This window comes from Hyla sarda, chromosome 7 (genome assembly GCF_029499605.1).
Source record: "Hyla sarda isolate aHylSar1 chromosome 7, aHylSar1.hap1, whole genome shotgun sequence".
Classification (NCBI taxonomy): Eukaryota; Metazoa; Chordata; class Amphibia; order Anura; family Hylidae; genus Hyla; species Hyla sarda.
The window spans coordinates 48,394,222-48,416,836 of NC_079195.1; positions in this window are offsets into that span (position 1 = coordinate 48,394,222).

Here is a 22,615-nt window from a genome sequence, read left to right on the forward strand (position 1 = left end):
ATTTTTCTCAAAAGGACGTCTCGCCTGGTACCTCTGACATTTTCGTTAAGGAAAACACTTCTTTTTTGTGGATTGGGAAGGATTTGGTCCAGAGGAGAGGACTTGGGAACCACAGGACAATATCTTGGACCAGTACCTTCTCAAAAAATTTCTGAACCGCAAAAGGAGGGCGAGACCAAAGGGGGGTACTGTCACTCCGCAAGCACCGACCATAAGAGCATTGTTCCTGTGTCCCCGACTGCCGGCGGGGCTGGGATTCGCATCGCGGGACGTGCCCGCATGCGAATCCCAGCCCGTCACTCACCCCCATCCACTGTCACCTCTTCCTCTGTGTCTCAGCTCCGAGGGCACGCGCGTGCCGGAGCTCTGAAATTTAAAGGGCCTGTACACCCATAATTAGTTGTTACACCTGACACTACATTACAAAGTCCCTGCCCCTCCCACACTTCCCTGCCGGACCTTCAGTGCCCCTAGCCTGAGATCCATATTGCATGGTTGCCTTACCCGTGTATCCAGACCTTCCCGCTACATTATTTGACTTTGCATCTTTGCCGCCTGCCTTGACCTTCTGCCACATTTGACTCTGCTACTGCCTCATCCTTAGGTACTTTAGCCTTACCCAGCTACCTGTGTGGTCGAGCCGTGTCGGGGGTAGCGACCTGGGTGTCGCCTGCCGCAGCAAGCCCATCCTGCCTTGCGGCGGGCTCTGGTGAAGACCAGCAGCACCTTAGACTTCGCTCCCAGATACGGTCCGTGTCATCAGCCACACTGGTTAGAGGATCCACATCCTGCTTCGTAACAATTACACACTAATTATACAAACAAGAGGAGAGATGGCCTTGTTTGCAAGAACTTACAGCTGTCATGTGGCCCTGTTTGCAAGAGCTTACAGCTGTCATGTTTACCCATTGGCACCCCTAGATTGTATCTCGGGGTGCCGATCAGGATGCTGATTACTATTGATCATGGGATGTTGAGTGTTAAACTGCTGGCATAAAGTCTGATGTTAGTAGTTGCAGGCAGGTGTTGGCTGTAGAATACAGCCACCAGCACCTGCCTTATATGAAGCAGGTTCAGCTTTGTATTCAAAGAATACCAACTACTAAAAAGGCATATCTGCAGTCATTAAGAGGTTAATCAATATTAATTACAAAGTTGCTTTGTTGTTTATACTGGACATATCCTTTTTCATTTAAACTCTATAGATAGATACATTTGGGACCAGGAGATTCCTTCTGATTCATGCATAAGCGGAATAACAGAGTTTTGCGAGAAGTTGTAAAAACAGTGAGTAGAATGTAAACTTCATTGCCTCTTAATAGCAGACAATCACGTTTCACCAAACAACTTGGGTCAGTTACAAAGAAGGAAAGTCATTAGTCAGCTGCCTGGGGCTTCAACGTATTTACAGAAGAAACAATTTATGAATCCTATATCCACAATTTGTTCCTGTGAATATCAATATAGAGCACTTGAAAAACAATTACCCTTCTCAACTCATCTAACTGTTAAGAGGCAACCTTATTCAATTCTGTAATATCACGTCAATATTCTCCTAATAGAGAACAGCACATGCATTTTGCTCCTCCGCTGCCTTCCTATTTGCCCCTTTTAAAGATATGATTTGTAGCACTGACTTATTGGGGCCAATATGACATAGTGTTAAATTAAATATGCCCTCTATTCAATAGGAGGCTATATTGACCCTAATATTGAAGTTAATCATTGACAGCTTGTAAATTGTAGCATGCATATTTTGGACACAGCAACAATTACTGTTTGCAGAAAATAAATAATAAAGCGGAGCATTTTAATGGTGTGCTTATTCCATGCTGTCCCCTGGGGATATGATTCAAGGTTGTCGAGAAATTAACAATTATATTTTCTTCATTGTTTTCTATGATCAAGGTTTTTTCTTCTTCTTTTATTCCTGATGGTTCTACCTAGCATGCAATTTAAATGATCTGAAGTAATGTTTAGGATCTCAGTGTGAAGTCTATTCTTTTACTGAAAAATAAATATATTGCTATTTAGTACAGAATGCATATACAAAGCAATAATAATGATGAGTGTGTATGAGAAGAGGTAGATGCAACCTGGAATTTCCTCTGATAGATTTGAGGTCTGTATCAGTGATTTTCTTGTTTTACAAATGTGTATAGAAATTAACTGAATATGAGAGTTGTATAGAGGAGCGCAAAAGCGCATGTTTTAAAGATCGGATAAGAAGATCTTTTAGGGCTTATGTTGTATCGAGCCATAATATTGCACCTATAGAAATCTGGGCCCATACTGAACCCTGTATGCTTCTGGGTTTTTTCAAGTTTCCCACAAATGATTACATTGAATGGCACATTGTGGAAGAAATGTATCTGGGGGGGGGGGGGGGGGGATACAGCGTACTCCATATGCTGCCATGTGGTGCCACCAACTCCATAGCCCAGAACAGGTGGAACCTCTTGTGCCACCACACAGATTCTCTTCACACTATGTGCTCTACCATGTGCATCATGCCTAAGGGTCTATAAGAAAAGTATAGGGCCCCGTATACAAGATGTTGTAAGTCTCATGCTACAGAGAATTGAGTTTTCCCTTTGGTTGTTTTGTTTCAGTTGAGTTATCCTGCTACTCAAAGTATATTTGGTGGCCTAGTCATATAAACACTAAGTACGCTCAAATGCTAAGATACAGTAACCAGACATTTCATCCTAAAGATGCCATAAAAATATGCATGTAGTAGTAAATAAAAAACATGTCTGGGGAGTCATTAAGCCAAGCCAGAAAATTTTCCCAGAAGGAAAAGTTACCCATCTGTAGACAAATTCCCCTTTTGGCTTGGCTTATAATGGCTTTTTAAATCTTCAGTCATGTTTTAAGGCTTCTTAAGGGAGTCAAACATTGGTTTAAGGGAACAATGGGTGAAGGGGGGGGGGGGCAGAGCTAACTGACAAGCTAACTAGACATGCTGATAATCTGTCAGGCTGCTTTTCACCCTCTTTGACCCATCCGTGGACCTGTGGCTACAGAACCCGGTTCCCATGACATCATGGGGATCATTTTGGTGCCCGTCTCAGCATTCTCATCCACCTGCAATCCTAGAGTGCCAGCATTACCATGCCAGATGGTGACCTTTCCTAGTGCAGGACACAGGTGCCATCTTTACAGGCACAGAATATTACTGCCTGCTGCATCAGTCCTGCCGGACCCTTCTCCGCTCTATATTTATGGTTGTTCCCTAAACCAGGTAAGCCTGCCCATGTCCTCTTTATCTATTGGTAGTTTAAAATGTCGCTTGAGTGACACTTCTCTCCCTATACACTGGTAGGCTGGTCGGGGAGCAGCTGCCCAGTCCCCCCAAGGACTAGTTACCTGGATCTCAGCGGCATTTTGAAACTATAATTACTCTGAAACACCCGAATGTCTTAGAGTAATGTATAGTGTGTTGGAATTGTGATGCCTGCACCAGTTTTATGCTGCCCATGGTTTGGGCAGCATGAAACTGTTAACTGATTCCAGCCAGCTTTAGTTAACAAACTACACATACAAAAGCAACTGCAAAATAATCTTGTAGAAAAAAATATATATAAAAAGAACACAAAAAAATTAAAATAAAAGATTGCTATGATGAAGTTATAGGCTGTTATACACTGCTCAAAAAAATAAAGGGAACACATAAACAACACAATGTAACTCCAAGTCAATCCCACTTCTGTGAAATCACATTGTCCACTCAGGAAGCAACACTGATTGACAATCAATTTCACATGCTGTTGTGCAAATGGAACAGACAACAGGTGGAAATTATAGGCAATTAGAAAGACACCCCCAATAAAGGAGTGGTTCTGCAGGTCATGACCACAGACCACTTCTCAGTTTCTATGCTTCCTGGCTGATGTTTTGGTCACTTTTAAATACTGGCGGTGCTTACACTCTAGTGGTAGCATGAGACGGAGTCTACAACCCACAGAAGTGGCTCAGGTAGTGCAGCTCATCCAGGATGGCACATCAATGCTAGCTGTGGCAAGAAGGTTTGCTGTGTTTGTCCTCATAGGGTCCAGAGCATGTAGGCGCTACCAGGAGACAGGCCAGTACATCAGGAGACGTGGAGGAGGCCATAGGAAGGCAACAACCCAGCAGCAGGACCACTACCTCTGCCTATGTGCAAGGAGGAGCAGGATGAGCACTGCCAGAGCCCTGCAAAATGACATCCAACAGGCCACAAATGCGCATGTGTCCACTGAAACGGTCAGAAACAGACTCCATGAGGGGGGTATGAGGGCCAGACATCCCCAGGTGGGGGTTGTTCTTACAGCCCAACACCGTGCAGGATGTTTGGCATTTGGCAGAGAACACCAAGATTTGCAAATTCCCATGATCTCTTTATACCCAGGACTGTATTTATAACAAGGGGCATCCTCTACGTCTTGAGGAAAGAAGGTTTCTACACCAGCACAGACGGGGGTTCTTTACTGTAAGAGCAGTGAGACTATGAAACTCTCTGCCAGAGGAGATGGTCATGAGGAACTCTATAAAGAATTCAAAAGGGGTCTGGAAGCATTTTTGGAGAATAATAAAATTGCTGGTTATGTATACTAGATTTATAGGGACAGAATGTTGATCCAGGGATTTATTCTGACTGCCATATTTAGAGTCGGGAAGGAATTTTTACCTCTAGTATAAGGTTTTTTTTGCCTTCCCCTGGATCAACTCAGTAGGGCCTCATTAGGGATAGAGGTTGAACTTGATGGACTCTGGTCTTTTCTCAATCTTATGAACTATGTTACTATGTTACTGGCGCCCTGTGCTCTTCACAGATAAAAGCAGGTTCACACTGAGAACATGTGACAGATGTGACAGAGTCTGGAGACGAAGTGGAGAACATTCTGCTGCCTACAACATCCTCCAGCATGACCAATTTGCCAGTGGGTCAATAATGGTGTGGGGTGGCATTTCTTTGGGGGGCCGCACAGCCCTCCATGTGCTTGCCAGAGGTAGCCTGACTGCCATTAGGTACCGAGATGAGATCCTCAGACCCCTTGTGAGACCATATGCTGGTGCAGTTGGTCCTGGGTTCCTCCTAATGCAAGACAATGCTAGACCTCATGTGGCTGGTGTGTGTCAGCAGTTCCTGCAAGAGGAAGGCATTGATGCTATGGACTGGCCCGCCCATTCCCCAGACCTGAATCCGATTGAGCACATCTGGGACATCATGTCTCACTCCATCCACCAACGCCACATTGCACCACAGACTGGAGTTGGCGGAAGCTTTAGTCCAGGTCTGGGAGGACATCCCTCAGGAGATCATCCGCCACCTCATCAGGTGCATGCCCAGGCATTGTAGGGAGTTCATACGGGCATGTGGAAGCCACACACTACTAAGCCTCATTTTGACTTGTTTTAAGGACATTACATCAAAGTTAGATCAGCCTCTAGTGGGGTTTTCCACTTTGATTTTGAGTGTGACTCCATATCCAGACCTCCATGGGTTGATAAATTTGATTTTTATTGATAATTTTTGTGTGATTTTGTTGTCAGCAAATTCAACTATGTAAAGACGAAAGTATTTTATACGATTAGTTCATTCATTCACATCTAGGATGTGTTATCTTAGTGTTCCCTTTATTTATTTTGAGCAGTGTGTAATGTTGTCGTGGAGTAAAGGTAAACAAAAACCTTTTGTTAGTTATGTCCCTTTAAACAATTTTTCCATTTTTATTTTTCGTTGCCTATTGAGTTTCTTTTTTTTTTTTTTTTTTTTTTTAGCCTTTTTTCCGCCTTTAATTATTTATTTTGATTCATCTGATACACAGGTAAATTAATGCTGAAGCATTTCTCTGTTTGTGCCAAATCAGTGCTTCCCAGTAGGACGTTAGCCCATCTTAGCAAGCGTGCTTTCACTCTCAGTAGGCAGTCCATTTCTGCAGAGTGCCATTAAGCTAATTTCAAAAAGAACCAGTAAAGGTATATGGAGCAGGCATTAATAGCATGGCAAATATACAAAATTAGTAGACCCCAGCAACACAACTTCCATGCCATTGTCATGCACTAATAATTAGTAGTTTACATATTGAAAGTAACAACAATACTAGTTTCTCGGTTAAATCATTCAGGTAATTAAATACACTGTTAGCCGTGTATCCCAGAAAACAACAAAACGTTCCTTTGTGTTGCTGTTTTTTTTTTTTTTTTTTTCCATTTCGTGATGTTTTCTTTTTGTTCTCCTTTTGTTAGTTTTTGTTGTATTTCTTCTTCTTATTTTTTATTGTTTTATTTATTTTAATTACTGCTTCATATTCAAAAATGTATGTCATCTTTATCCAAAATTTTTAATTTACATTTTAAGGAATATAAAAAAAAAAAAACTGCTTCTCTCTCTCTCTGGCACAAGTACCTAGAGATTATAAAAGCAGCATAAACTATCCCAGAAATGGTTTGTGGGAATGATAGTAAAGCATAATTTGTAAACATGAATATCATTAGATAAATTGCACAGTAAATTAGATATCACAGGGTTTAGCGGTACCAAAATGCTGAATTTATTTTTTGTAATATATGTTGAAAGATAACAAATCTGATTTAGGAACAGCCAATAGGGTAAATATGAAATGCGGGATGTTTGTTTATCCGTATCTTCAATTCACCGGGACGTACTCTTGAGATATTGCCTCCAGTTTTCATATGGCTCCTAGCTAGCTTCATATTAATTTGCCATGCACAATTGTGCACGTACAATATGCAGAGCGTTCATCTGAAAACAGGCTAATGCTTGAATATCTCAAACACAAATAGTGACTAAGGACCTTTTGGCCTATATAATCATTGCTGTTTTCCCTACTTACCCTTTATGAAAAAAAAGAAAAAATTCCCTTAAGAGCATTTTCGCACATACATTATGAATACTGATTTTATACAACCACCCCAAGAATGTTTAATTAATTTATTGTATTAGTCCAAAAACTTCAAATCAATATCGTGAGCCCTCGGGATTCAGGATAGACGAAGTATAAATATACAATATACAAATCGGATTGAAGCTTTCCTTTTAGTCATAGCGAGTCTGATATATTAGTTGGGAACATTTATATTAATCAATGGGGACAAAACATGAATTTGTTGAATCTTTAATATAAAAAAAAGTTCTATATTTTTAAAAATAAACATACATTTCCGTTATTCAAAATTAATATTAAAAATAAATAAATAAATGAAGAAAAATGAATACATTTAAGTACGCAGTTACATTTTGAGTCGGTTCACACTTGCTTTAGTTTTATTAATCTCCACAGTTCTTTAAAGACCAGGGTAACAAAAGGGATAATGTTGGATTGGTTGAATGAATCAAAATTCATCTCTCATGGGTTATGTAGAAATGGAAGCCATAATTTTAAAGAGTACGGTACCTGTCACCAAATAAAACTTTTAATATAGTGTTCCTTGTGTAATTAGCATTCACTTGCTTTTAAAATGATCAACATAAATATGTTTAAAATGTAATAGAACAAATGCCCACTAGGTGGCTCTGTAATGTTCCCTGCTGCAATTAATACAGTGAGTTCGGTCTCCTCCCGGCCTGGCAGGAGACCAAACTCAGAAAGTGTTTTTCTGCACTGATCTTGATTGACAGCTGCACAGAGCCTCATTGAAAGCTGCAAAGAGCCTCATTGAAAGCTGCACAGAGCCTGAGGTCTTCAATTCATCACAGAACTGCAACGATATGAGGGCCAAAGTGGTCCACAAGAAGGCTTCAGTGATGTAATGCCTGCTGAGAAACACCCACTTTCTTAAAGCTCTTAAAGGGGTACTCTTCCCCTGGACATCTTATCTCCTATCCAAGCTTAGGGGATAAGATGTCTGATGGCAGGGGTCCCGCTGCTGGGGACCCCCACGATCTCTCCAGCAGCCCCCCGAGTCATCAGCTCTCTGGAGGTATGTTTTCCCCGTGGCTGATGACTCACGATACAGGGACGTCACACCCCACCCCCTTAATGCAAGTCTATGGGAGGGGGTGTGAATGTTACCACGCCCCCTCCCATAGACTTGCTTTAAGGAGGCGGGGCATAACATTATGAGGGGGTGGAGCCATGACATCACAAATCACCGGCCCCTGTCATCAGCCACGGAGCAAACAGCTCCAGAGAGCTGATGATTCGGGGTGCTGCAGGAGAGATCGCAGGGTCCCCAGGAGCAGGACCCCTGCCATCAGACATCTTTAAAATGTCTAGGGGTGGACTACCCCTTTAAGGCACAGGAGGAGTGTTAGGAGTAGTTAGGGAACATAGCCTGACTACTTTTTTTAGAAAAGTTTATTTGGTGACAGGTACTTTTTAAGTAGGCAGAGTCTTAAAGGAGAACTAGAGCCAAAGCTAACTTATCCCCTATCCATAGGATAGGGAATAAGTAGCTGATCACTGGGGTCTGACCGGTGGGACCCCCGCAATCACCAGAATGAGACCACGGATTCCAGTGATGAGGTTGTGTCTTCTACTGGTAGATGGCATATGCTCCATGCATTTATATGGGCTGTACTGGGGTCTTATCGGCGCTCCCTGTGAATAGGAGATATAGTAGAATCTCTCAATAGCAGACACTCACAGGGTATAAAAAAGTGTCAACTATTGAGAGATGTCCCCTATTGGGAAAAAAAGGCTCAAAATCTTTCTAAATGATTGAATACTGTACTCATTCCAGAGTAAAATTACGTATGTCTATTTATATATATAAAACTCAACGTGTGTGTGTATTTTCCAGCATCACGTCCAAATGGCTAAAGATATTAAAATGAAACTTGGCACACATGTTACTTATATGTCAAACCTTACTCACCCACATTTGCCAGGGTCAGGGATTTTGTTTAAAGTCGGGATAGTAGGTTGAGATAGGAGGTCGGGATAGGAGGCTGAGATAGGAGGTCAAGATATGAGGACAGGAAAGGAGGTCGGGATAGGAGGTCGCGATAGGAGGTCAGGCTAGGAGGTCGAGATAGGAGGTCGAGATAGGAAGTCGAGAAAGGAGGTCGAGATATGACGACGGGAAAGGAGGTCGGGATAGGAGGTCGGGATAGGAGGTTGAGATAGGAGGTCGAGATAGGAGGTCGGGATAGGAGGTCAAGATAGGAGGTCGGGATATGAGGTAAAGATAGGAAGTCGGGATATGGCGACGGGATAGGAGGTCGGGATAGGAGGTCGAGATAGGAGGTCGAGATAGGAAGACGGGAAAGGAGGACTGGATAGGAGGTCGGGATAGGAGGTCAACATAGGAGGTCGAGATTGGAGGACGGGATAGGAGGTCAGGATAGGAGGTCGGGATAGGACGTCGGGATAGGAGGATGGGATATGGGGTTGGGAAATGACAACAATATATGGGGATGAGGGGATATGAAGTCAAAAGCTTCCTCCTCTGTTGATTTTCCTCCACAACAAGGATTAGGAAGGAAAAACCGGGCAACGCCGGGTAATAAGTTAGTATATCTATATGTAAAACTCAATGGCCCTCATTTACTTAGAAAATCGGGTTGTAAGTCTATGTTGCTTTCTTACCCGACTGCTTTTTTCCCCTGGTATTTATTATTATGTTGCATCCTGTTTGTCGCACATGGGTTTTGTTGGTTTTGGTTTCCAACTCCTCTGAGTTGTCGGGAAAAAATCCACAACAATTCAACAAATTCGGGTTGGAAACCTTTATAAATACGTGGGAAAGCTCAGAAATGTCGGGTGACGCCCCTTTTTCGGGTTTGGGAGAATCCGCATCGGGTCCGTCGGGAAAAAATGTTGCATCGTGTCACAGACTGGCGCACGATGTCTGCGACATGTCGCAAACAAAGATGCGCCAAAAAAACCCGACAAAACAAGTCGGGTTTAGAATAGTAAATGAGGGCCAATGTGTGTGTGTATGTATGTATGTACTGTATGTATGTATGTATGTATGTATGTATGTATGTATGTGTGTATGTATGTATGTATGTTTCAGCATCACTTCCAAACGGCTAATGACATTAACATGAAACTTGGTACACATGTTAGCTATATGTCAACAACAAACATAGGATAGGTAATTTAACCCTTTCCCACCCCCATTTGCCAGGGTCGGGGTTTTTATTTAAAGTCCCATACAAGAATATGGGAAATATATGCATAACTTCCAAACAGCTGGAGATATTTCGATAATACTTGGTCACATGTTACTTATATTTCCACTAAAAAGTATATTTTCACTACTTAACCCGAACCTACCCCCACTTGCGAAGGTCAGGGTTTTTGTTTAAAGTCCAATGCAAATCAATTGTTACGCCTAGCGCTCCGGGTCCCCGCTCCTCCCCGGAGCGCTCACGGCGTCTTTTTCCCTGCAGCTCCCCGGTCGGTCCCGCTGACCGGGAGCGCTGCTCTGTCACGGCCGTTGGGGATGCGATTCGCACTGCGGGACGCGCCCGCTCGCGAATCGCATCCCAGGTCACTTACCCGTTCCCGTCTCCTGCGGTCATGTGCTGGCGCGCGCGGCTCCGCTCTCTAGGGCGCGCGCGCGCCAGCTCCCTGAGACTTAAAGGGCCAGTGCACCAATGATTGGTGCCTGGCCCAATTAGCTTAATTGGTTCCCACCTGTTCCCTGGCTATATCTAGTCTCCTCCCTTGCACTCCCTTGCCGGATCTTGTTGCCCTTGTGCCTAGTGAAAGCGTTTTGTGTGTCTAAAGCCTGTGTACCAGAACTTCTGCTATCCACCCTGACTACGAACCTTGCCGCCTGCCCCCGACCTTCTGCTACGTCCGACCTTGCTTCTGTCTACTCCCTTGTACCGCGCCTGTCATCAGCAGTCAGAGAGGTGAGCCGTTGCTAGTGGATACGACCTGGTCACTACCGCCGCAGCAAGACCATCCCGCTTTGCGGCGGGCTCTGGTGAAAACCTGTAGTGGCTTAGAACCGGTCCACTAGCGCGGTCCTCCCATCCCTCTCTGGCACAGAGGATCCACTACCTGCCAGCCGGCATCGTGACAGTAGATCCGGCCATGGATCCCGCTGAGGTCCCTCTGCCTTATATCTCGGATATCACCACGGTGATCGCCCAGCAATCCCGACAGATCGCCCATCTAACCCACCAGCTGTCGGAAATGTCCACCATTGTGCGCCAACTTCAGTCGCAACTTCAGCAGCAATCATCTCCTCCGCCAGCTCCTGCACCCCCTCCGCAGCGAGTGGCCACTCCTAGCCTCCGCCTGTCCTTGCCGGACAAATTTAATGGGGACTCTAAGTTTTGCCGTGGCTTTCTTTCGCAATGTTCCCTGCACATGGAGATGATGTCGGACCAGTTTCCTACTGAAAGGTCTAAGGTGGCTTTCGTAGTCAGCCTTCTGTCTGGAAAAGCCCTGTCATGGGCCACACCGCTCTGGGACCGCAATGACCCCGTCACTGCCTCTGTACACTCCTTCTTCTCGGAAATTCGAAGTGTCTTTGAGGAACCTGCCCGAGCCTCTTCTGCTGAGACTGCCCTGCTGAACCTGGTCCAGGGTAATTCTTCCGTTGGCGAGTACGCCATACAATTCCGTACCCTTGCTTCTGAACTTTCCTGGAATAATGAGGCTCTCTGCGCGACCTTTAAAAAAGGCCTATCCAGCAACATTAAAGATGTTCTGGCCGCACGAGAGACTCCTGCTAACCTGCATGAACTCATTCATCTAGCCACTCGCATTGACATGCGTTTTTCTGAGAGGCATCAAGAGCTCCGCCAGGAAAAAGACTTAGATTTCTGGACACCTCTCCCACAGTCTCCATTGCAATCTGCGCCTAGGCCTCCCGCCGAGGAGGCCATGCAAGTGGATCGGTCTCGCCTGACCCTGGAAGAGAGGAATCGCCGTAAGGAAGAGAATCTTTGTCTGTACTGTGCCAGTACCGAGCATTTCTTGGTGGATTGCCCTATCCGTCCTCCACGCCTGGGAAACGCACGCACGCACCCAGCTCACGTGGGTGTGGCGTCTCTTGGTTCCAAGTCTGCTCCTCCACGTCTCGCGGTACCCGTGCGGATTTCTACTCCAGCCTGCTCTTCCCTCTCAGCCGTGGCCTGCCTGGACTCTGGTGCCTCTGGGAATTTTGTTCGGGAGTCCTTAGTGAATAAATTCCGCATTCCGGTGACCCGTCTCGTCAAGCCACTCCACATTTCCGCGGTCAACGGAGCCAGGTTGGATTGCACCGTGCGTTTCCGCACGCAGCCCCTCCTAATGTGCATCGGACCTCATCTGGAGAAAATCGAATTTTTGGTCCTTCCCAATTGCACTTCCGAAATTCTCCTTGGACTACCCTGGCTTCTACACCATTCCCCAACCCTGGACTGGTCCACTGGGGAGATCAAGAGTTGGGGTCCCTCTTGTTCCAAGGACTGCCTTCAACTGGTTCCCAGTAATCCCTGCCGTGACCCTGTGGTTCCTCCTGTATCTGCTCCCCCTAAGGTCATTAAGGACTCTGCCTGCCACAGGAAATGCCTCTCCCCCCCTCCCAGTCCCATCAGGCAAGCCTCTGTGTCCCCTCATGGCTCCCGTCCTTGTGTCTTCCTGCCCCGTGCCAAGCTTCACCCTCTGCCCTCCCTCCCCATTCCTACTCCTGCTGTACTGCCTGCCATTGAGGAAACCATCCATTCCTTCCCGGTGTCCTCATCCCAGGGGAGGCAGCCACCGGACAAAAAAAAGGGGAGACCTAAGGGGGGGGGGTACTGTTACGCCTAGCGCTCCGGGTCCCCGCTCCTCCCCGGAGCGCTCACGGCGTCTTTTTCCCTGCAGCTCCCCGGTCGGTCCCGCTGACCGGGAGCGCTGCTCTGTCACGGCCGTTGGGGATGCGATTCGCACTGCGGGACGCGCCCGCTCGCGAATCGCATCCCAGGTCACTTACCCGTTCCCGTCTCCTGCGGTCATGTGCTGGCGCGCGCGGCTCCGCTCTCTAGGGCGCGCGCGCGCCAGCTCCCTGAGACTTAAAGGGCCAGTGCACCAATGATTGGTGCCTGGCCCAATTAGCTTAATTGGTTCCCACCTGTTCCCTGGCTATATCTAGTCTCCTCCCTTGCACTCCCTTGCCGGATCTTGTTGCCCTTGTGCCTAGTGAAAGCGTTTTGTGTGTCTAAAGCCTGTGTACCAGAACTTCTGCTATCCACCCTGACTACGAACCTTGCCGCCTGCCCCCGACCTTCTGCTACGTCCGACCTTGCTTCTGTCTACTCCCTTGTACCGCGCCTGTCATCAGCAGTCAGAGAGGTGAGCCGTTGCTAGTGGATACGACCTGGTCACTACCGCCGCAGCAAGACCATCCCGCTTTGCGGCGGGCTCTGGTGAAAACCTGTAGTGGCTTAGAACCGGTCCACTAGCGCGGTCCTCCCATCCCTCTCTGGCACAGAGGATCCACTACCTGCCAGCCGGCATCGTGACATCAATGGGGAATGTATGTTCCAGCATAACTTCCGTGTGGCTGGAGATTTTTTGATAATACTTGGTCACATGTTACTTATATGTCAAATAAAAATATATAATAGTTAAATTAACCCCCTTACCTACCCCCATATGAGAAGGATGGGTTTTTTGTTTCAAGTCCCATAAAAGTATATAGGACTTCTGGTGCCTTACTCCACAAGTTCCAATCTGCATCTCCTGGTGAATGCGTTAGTCCGGCTGGCAAGCCACACCCTCCACACATTCCATGCCCCACATTGCAAAGACAGGCCCACCCTTTAAGCCACACCCCTTTAATTTTCAGCTTACAATATCTTTACCACAATGCAGCCCAACTTGAGGACAGGATATGAGGATGGGATATGAGGGCGGGATATGAGGTTGGGATATGAGGACGGGATATGGGGAATGGATATGAGGTCAGGATATGAGGTTGGGATATGGGAATGGGATATGAGGACGGGATATAGGGAATGTATATGAGGACGGGATATGGGAATGGATATGAGGTCTTGATATGAGGATGGGATATGAGGTCGGAATATGGGGATAGGATATGAGGATGGGATTTGGGGACAGGATATGGGGATGAAATATGGGGATGGGATATGAGGTTAAAATATGAGGAGGGGATTTGGGGTCAGGAAATGAGGAGGACATGGGGGTCAGAATTTAAGGACGGGATATGAGGACAAAGGCAAGATAGAATTTTTCATCGCCTTGTCTACGGTTAAGTTTACTGTAGAGGATTTTCTACTGTAGAATCAAATTTACTAACTGCGTTATTTTTTTTTGCGCAAAAAAAATGGGCAAACAGCATTTTCTTGCGCAAATATACACCACCTCGGAGGACACATACCAAAGTGTCTATTTTGTTACAGTAAGGACTGCTACTCCCATCATGGACAGACTCTGCCCATGATGGGAGTTGTAGTCCAGGGGCTGAGGTGCAGATCGCACAAGCCAGCTTTTACAGTTAATAAATGCGGATCGCAGCAGGTCTCTGCAGAATTACCCTGTGCGATCTGCACCTCAGCCCCTGGACTACAACTCCCATCATGGGCAGAGTCTGTCCATGATGGGAGTAGTAGTTCTAAAAGTCCTGCAGCCGGGGGATGTGCAAGTGCCATCCCTCAGCAGCACCTTGGTACTACAACTATTCCCATCATAGGACAGACTCTGTCTCATGATACGAGTAGTAGTCCAAGGGTAGAGGGACAGATCTCTGTTCACATTATGCGTTTTGCATAATGGGAACAGAGTCTTTCTGGCAGTGTGTTCCAAACAGGGAGACTCCAGATGTTGCTTAACTACAGCCTCCCATTATGGGTGTTGTAGTTTAGCAACAATTGGAGGCTCCCTGTTTAGGAACACCCTGCATTATGTGCACACTTCCCAGGGGAGAGCGCAAAAAATGGACTAACCCATATTTCTTGTTTTTCTTTTCTTCTCATTTCAGATACGTGAATGCAGAGGACTACGTCAGATTCGGTGGACTGCGACGATGACCAGCTTTTTTAAAACTTCAATAAAATGGTTAACGAGGGCTGTGGGGGAGTGTTGTTTTTAAATAAAAAATTGTTTTCAATGTGTCATGTTTTTTATAATTGAATTTTCAGGGTTAGTAGTGGAAGCTGTCATATAGATGGAATCCATTACAAAACTGGGGCTTAGCATTAGCCCCAAAATCAGCTAATGCTAACCTCAAATTATTACCCCTGTACCCACCGCCACAGGGGTCCCGGGAAGAGCCGTTACCAACAGGCCCGGAGCGTCAAAAATTGCACTCCTTGGCCTAGGCGGTAACAGGCTGGCGTTATTTAGGCTGGGGAGGGCCAGTAACAATGGTCCTCGACCACCCTGGTAACCTCAGGCTGTTGCTGCTTGGATGGTATCTGGCTGATCCTGCAAATAGGGGGAACCCTATGCATTTTTTTTCAGAAATAAATAAAAACGTGTGTGGTTCCCTCATTTGTTCAGTAACCAAGCAACAACCGCCTGACATTACCAGGGTGGGCGAGGACCATTGTTACTGGCCCTCCACAGCCTAAATAAGGCCAGCCTGTTACAGCCTAGGCCCAGGAGCGCCATTTTTGATGCTCTGGGCCTGTTGGCCTCTTACCTAAACCCCTGTGGCGGTGGGTACCGGGGTAATAATTGGGGGTTAGCGCTAACTGATTTGGGGGGCTAACGCTAAGCCCCGGCCTAGTAATAGATTCTGTCTACAGGACGCCTTCCACTACTAAGCCTGAAAATTCAATTATTAAAAACACATAAAAAAAAAGGTTTTATTTTACAAAAACACTCCCCCACAGCCCTCGTTGACATTATAAAAGAAAGCGATGTTCATCGTTGCAATCCACCAAATCTGACATAGTCCTCTGTATTCCCGTATCTAAATTTTGGATACAAGAAAAAAACGGTGCGCACCTCGTGCAGGTAACCAAGATAACTTTGTGTGTAGATGGTTAGAGAAATGGGCCAGCAGGGTGGTCCCTTACCTTACGGTGTTATGCTCAGAGCATAACACCTGTAGTCACTTAGAGATTGGAGAGGGGTCGCGGCATCCAGGTTCCTCTGGGCTCTGGGTAACAGGGTCCAGTACATCAATAGAAAGGTGGAGCGGATAATCCGATCACAAAAAAAGGGGGAACTTCTGAAGGAGCGCAGACCTCCAAGGGGCGTGGCTTATGTCCTGCAGACGTGCGATCTCAGCCTCTGCCCTCGCTCCTCCCCGCTCTAGAGCGGGGAGGAGCGAGGGCAGAGGCTGAGATCGCACGTCTGCAGGACATAAGCCACGCCCCTTGGAGGTCTGCGCTCCTTCAGAAGTTCCCCCTTTTTTTTGTGATCGGATTATCCGCTCCACCTTTCCGTATCTAAATTTTGAAGAAAAAAAACAACAAAAAGTTTAGTACTTTTTTTTGTTTCCACACACACCAGCAAAAACGCGAGAAAAAAAATGCAAGAAAAACTGACAAAACACAGGAAAAAGCTGGGACAGTTTTTCTGGCGTTTTTGCTGATGGACAAAAGACTTCATTGGCTAAAGATATTAACGGCTAAAGATATTAACGGCTAAAAATATTAACATGAAACTTGGTACACATGTAACTAATATGTCAACAACAAACATAGGATAGGTGATTTAACCCTTACCCACCACAATTTTCAAGGGTTGGGGTTTTTGTTTAAAGTCCCATACATCTTCCAAACGGCTGGAGATGTTTCGATAATACTCGGTTACATGTTACTTATATGTCCACTAAAAATATAGGATAGTTAATTTAACCCTAACCTACCATCCATTTGCGAGGTTCAGGGTTTTTGTTTAACCCCTTAAGGACACAGCCCATTTTGACCTTAAAGGGGTACTCCAGTGGAAAACCTTTTTTTTTTTTATCAACTAGTGCCAGAAAGTTAAACAGATTTGCAAATTAATGCTATTAAAAAAGTTTTAATCCTTCTAGTACTTATTAGCTGCTGAATACTACAGAGGAAATTATTTTCTTTTTGGAACACAGAGCTCTCTGCTGGCATCATGACCACAGTGCTCTCTGTTGACACCTCTGTATATTTTAAGAACTGTCCAGAGTAGGAGAAAATCCCCACAGAAAACATATGCTGCTCTGGACAGTTCCTAAAATGGACAGAGATGTCAGCAGAGAGCACCATGATCCAAAAAGAAAAGAATTTCCTCTGTAGTATTCAGCAGCTAATAAGTACTGGAAAGATTGAGCTTTTTTTAATAGAAGTAATTTACAAATCTGTTTAACTTTCTGGCCCCCTGTTGATTTAAAAAAAAAAAAAAACGTTTTCCACTGGAGTACCCCGGACACAGCCAATTTTATTTTTGCGTTTTTGTTTTTTTCCTCCTCGCCTTCTAAAATTCATAACTCTGTTATATTTCCATTCCCAGACCTATATGATGCCTTGTTTTTTTTGTGTGACCAGTTGTACTTTGTAATGACATCACTCATTTTACCCTAAAATGTATGGTAAACCCCTAAAATTAAGGAAATTGCAAGGAAATTTAAACAAAAATCATAATTTTGCAAACTTGTGGGGTTTAGTTTTCGCACTGTACAATTTACGGTAAAAATTATGTTTTCTTTATTCTCTGGGTCAATACGATTAAAATTATATCCATGGTTGCATACATTTCTATTATTGTACTGCTTTTAAAAAATCTCAAACTTTGTTTTACAAAATCAATACGTTTAAAATTGCCCTATTTTGACGACCTCTAAGTTTCTTATTTTTCTGTATTTAGGGATGTGTGAGGGCTATTTTTTGCACCATTATCTGTAGTTTGTTTTGGTACCACGTTTGTATATATTTGACTTTTTGATCGCTTTTTATAAAAAAAAAATGTTTTTACATTTACGCCGTTCGCCGTAGGGTATCATTAACATGATATTTTTAGAGTTTGGACATTTATGCACGCAACAATACCAAATATGTTTCTTATTTATTTTTTGTATGCTTTTTTTAGTATTAATATGGGGAAAAGGGGTGATTTAAAACTATTGGGGGAGGGGCTTTTTCACATTTATTTTGTACTTTTTTAAAACTTTTTTTTACAATCCCATAGGGGACTATTTATAGCAATCATTAGATTTCTAATACTGTTCAGTGCTATGCATAGGGCATAGCACTGATCAGTATTATCGGCGATCTTCTGCTCTGGTCTGCTGGAAGGCAGGGATATGAGGACAGAATAGGAGGTCGGGATATGAGGTCCGGATATGAGGACGGGATATGAGGACAGAATATGAGGAAGGGATATGAGGACAGGATATGAGGACGGGATATGAGGTTGGGATATGGGGATGGGCTATGAGGTCGGGATATAAGGGTGGGACATGAGGATGGGACATAAGGATGGGACATGAGGACGGGATATGAGGACAAGATATTACGACAGGATATGAGGTCAGGAAATGAGGAAAAAATATTAGGACGGGATATGAGGATGGCATATGAGGATGGGATATGAGAATGGTATATAAGGATGTGATATGGGGATGGAATATGGGGACGGGATATGAGGACGGGATATGGGATTTGGGGTTGGGATATGAGGAGGGGATATGGGGTCAGGATTTGAGGACAGCATATGACAGCATTTGCTTTTCCTCCCCCACAAGGATTAGGTAGGAAAAACTGGACAGCGCCGGGTACTCAGCAAGTAAAATGATAAAAAGCAACATTACAGTAGAATCTTCAAGTGCCATTTAATCACTCCTTATCATTTCATCCCTCTTTATACCCTGTGCCACCATATTCCCCGGTACCTTGTGCCAAATTATCTCCACCCCCTGTTTCACATAATTTCCCCTTGACCCCCCATGCCATTTAATTCCCCCTTTATTACCTTCTGTTTAAATTCATCACCCCCCTCTTTATGAAGTGGCACAGGTGGATAAAGGGGTATGAAATGGCAAAGGGATGGTAAAGAGGGGTGATGAATTTGAACAGAGGGTAATAGAGGGGGAATGAAATGGCACAGGGGTGTGAAGAGGAAATTATGTGGCAAAGGGGGTAATAAAGGGGGATGATTTGGCATAGGCGAAATAGAGTGGCATGCAGGGATCAGCGGTCTTTCACTTCTGTGCTGGGGCTTCTGCAGGGGGGTGCAGCGGGGGCCTGGGCCCCTTACTTTGGTATTGGCTGTACCCCCTGACGGTGGCCCTGTGTACAAGGTAGGTCTGGCACATAAGCCTGGTTGTCCCCTATTGGGAGTGTTTTGTCCCCTAATGGGAGTTTTTTTCCCTCTTTCAGGTGTATTCGCAACTGTTTTTAGGAGTGTCCCTTTTTTGGAGGGTACAAATACATTAAAGGGGTATTCCAGGCCAAAACTTTTTTTTTATATATCAACTGGCTCCGTAAAGTTAAACAGATTTGTAAATTACTTCTATTAAAAAATCTTAATCCTTCCAATAGTTATCAGATTCTGAAGTTGAGTTGTTGTTTTCTGTCTGACTGCTCTCTGATGACTCATGTCCCGGGAGCTGTCCAGCTCCTATGGGGATATTCTCCCATCATGCAAGGGATATTCTCCCATCATGCACAGCTCCCGTGACGTGACATCATCATTGAGCAGTTAGACAGAAAACTTCAGAAGCTAATAACTATTGGAAGGATTAAGATTTTTTAATAGAAGTAATTGACAAATCTGTTTAACTTTCCGGAGCCAGTTGATATATATAAAAAAAGGTTTTGCCTGGAATAGCCCTTTAAGTATTATGGGACTCTGCCGGGAATTAAAAACCGTCTGTTGTTGGGAGGTGTCCGCTAAGGAAGTTAGTTGTGGCCAGAGTTATACTTTAAAGGCTTTGTGGACCTTCACAATCTTTTTTTCTATTTCTTTTTTACTTTTTCTTAAAAATAGATGAAGTGTAACTTGAGATACAAATGATACAAGGTCTGTTTGTTGTTTGTTACCATGCAGATGCATAGCTCTATATGGAGCTGAGGGCCCAAAACCTATTGTATAGGTTCTTTCTTTTTCATTTTAGATGCACTAAGGCAGCATAAAAATGAGTTTGCCAAAGTGGTCATATCCATTAAGGGTGTACTCACATATACCACAACCCCTTTGGATTTAATGCAGCAGATTTGGCGCAAATCTGCAGCAAGAATCCACATCACATATGATATGGGTGAATGGACCTTTAAGGTAGTTTGTAAAGGCTTTTTACATTAGATTTTTCAGGCTATTACTATTCTCTAAATAACTTTTTTTTGCATAAGGGTGCTTCAAGAGAATTTATAGCATAGACTAGTCTTTTCCATCCAGTGTGTCTCCAACTATTGCAAAGATACAACTCCCAGCATGTGCGGAGAGTAAAAGGCTGGCTGTCCAGGCATGCTGTGAGTTGTAGTTTTGCAACAGCTGGAGGCACACTGTTTGGGAAACACTGGTATAGACGTTAGACAGAAAGATCTTAAGTTCCCCCTAGTGGCAGCAGCAGTCAGACATAATTTTATAATTTAAAAGTGTAGCTGTCACGCCCCCTCCCATAGACATGAATGAAGGGGGCGTGGCGTGACGTCACAAACAGGGACACTCCAAGCTTCCGTGTTCTGGACGCCATCGCTGCTGTCCTTGAGATCGCGGGGGGTCCCCAGCGGCGGAACCCCTGCGATCAGACATCTTATCTCCTATGCTTTGGATAGGGGAAAAGATGTTTATCGCCGAAGTACCCCTTTAAGTCTTTAAGACAATTACAGTTTCAGCCATACCCTGTATTGAATTTTTCACATTCAAAAATGTATTTATTTATTATTTGTTTATTTTAATTGGCCAAAAATAATACACATTAAATGATAAGATAATGGAAACATAGAAAAGTTATATCAATGCTTTCACCAAAAAACTAGAGCTAAAAAGTTGCAGATTCTTGTGCAAAGGTGTCAAATTTATGTGCAAAAAAGATGAAAAGTTGCAAATTTTTGTGCAAATAAGTTATTGCTCAAAAATGTGTGACAGTTTTTTGGCCAAACTCTAGAGGAAAAAAAAAAACATTGATAAATTTCCCCCATAGCAACAATTACTTCTCTGAACTCAACGCCAGATCTAACCCAAGCATTACCCATAAGCCTATATTATGGAGAAGAAAAAAAAAAAACATAGATGCTGCAATAACAGGTATCAACACCAGGTGGCAGTGCAGATGTTCCATGAACTAATCAATAATACTTCTGCATATGCAAATATCATCTTTTGGATATTTTTAACTGAACAATACATTATCTATGTTGAGTTCAAAACATTTGTACAAAGCATTATACGTGTCCAAAAAATCTAATTATTGAAAAACTATTTAAAATGTTTTATCTTTTTAAATCTATCTTTAGAATCTATTTTTTAAATGCTTCCCCATATTACATATACAGAATATTGCTAAAAATCAAATGACAACTTTTTATGGAAAAAATATAATAATTTTAACATGTTTTTGGATCTAAAACAATCGATAGATTTCCCAAAAAAATTATGTGTGTAAAAGCAGGATATGCGTCATAAATCAACCTTTAAATATTGAAAAACTGTTTGAAATGTTTTTCTCCTTTTTAAATCTATCTTTCATATCAATTTAATTAAATTCCTTGCCTTGTATATTGCTTTAATTCAATTATTTAACCCCCTAAATAAATAAATGAATGAATAAATAAAATAAAATAAAATCAACAAATAAATAAATGCTGCACCATCACATTTAATATTTTATTATTTAAACGTTTTTGATCTAATTAACAAACAGATTTTGAAACTTTTTGAGTTTTTTTTTTTTTTAAACTGCGTTCAAATAGATATATTTTTATGCTAAGTAATGTTTGCCCTACCCAAAAAAAAAAGAGTTGGCAAATTTGCCAATTTGTGAATTCTCTTCTTAAACCCATTTTCATAGAAGAAGCTCCTCTAAATGTTCCAGTTTTTTTCCCAGCCCTCATCTCTAGTAGGCTTTTATGCCAATATCAATACAGCCAGAGCCAGACTTCCTTCCCAGGTCTACATTTCTACCCTCCTATTCTTGGCGACTTACCTAGATATGTCTTCTCATGGGGAGAAGATAAACAAATGAGTCTTGTGCCTCCAAACAGCCAACGCCATCCAGGCCGTCCTGCACATTATTTTTCTACCGGTTCCAAGGAGTTGGGTCGTGGTCCTTGTTCGCGTACAAAAAGGTTTTCTACAATTTATGATAACAAAAGTGCACCGAAGACCGTGGCACAGCGCCTGCACATTTCACCGGTAATTTACAAAGAAAGCTCATCAGGAAAGTGACCATGACAGTGTCAGGTTTTTAAGCCAGCACAGATTAACAGAGAAATACTTGGAGGCATGGGAAAACACCTCGTTCTGACATAACTAGATCATGTACATGTTCCCCTGTGAGATGTGAACATTTGGACCTTATTCACAAACACAGGCATACAAAGCTATCCCTTATTCTCCCAGGTAATGTTCTGAGAGAGTAAGAATCAGTAAGAATGGAATTTCTCTATTAATATAATATGAAAGCCTTTCATGCAGACACACTTCCACTCTCTCATTATGGCACTGCATCATAATAAATTAGTTGTCAAAAATGACTCCACATAACATGTTGGTGTCTCACGAATCCTCAATATGGTATTCAGATTTTTCCAGATTTGCTGAAAATATTATTTCTTCTGTTTATGTACAATGAT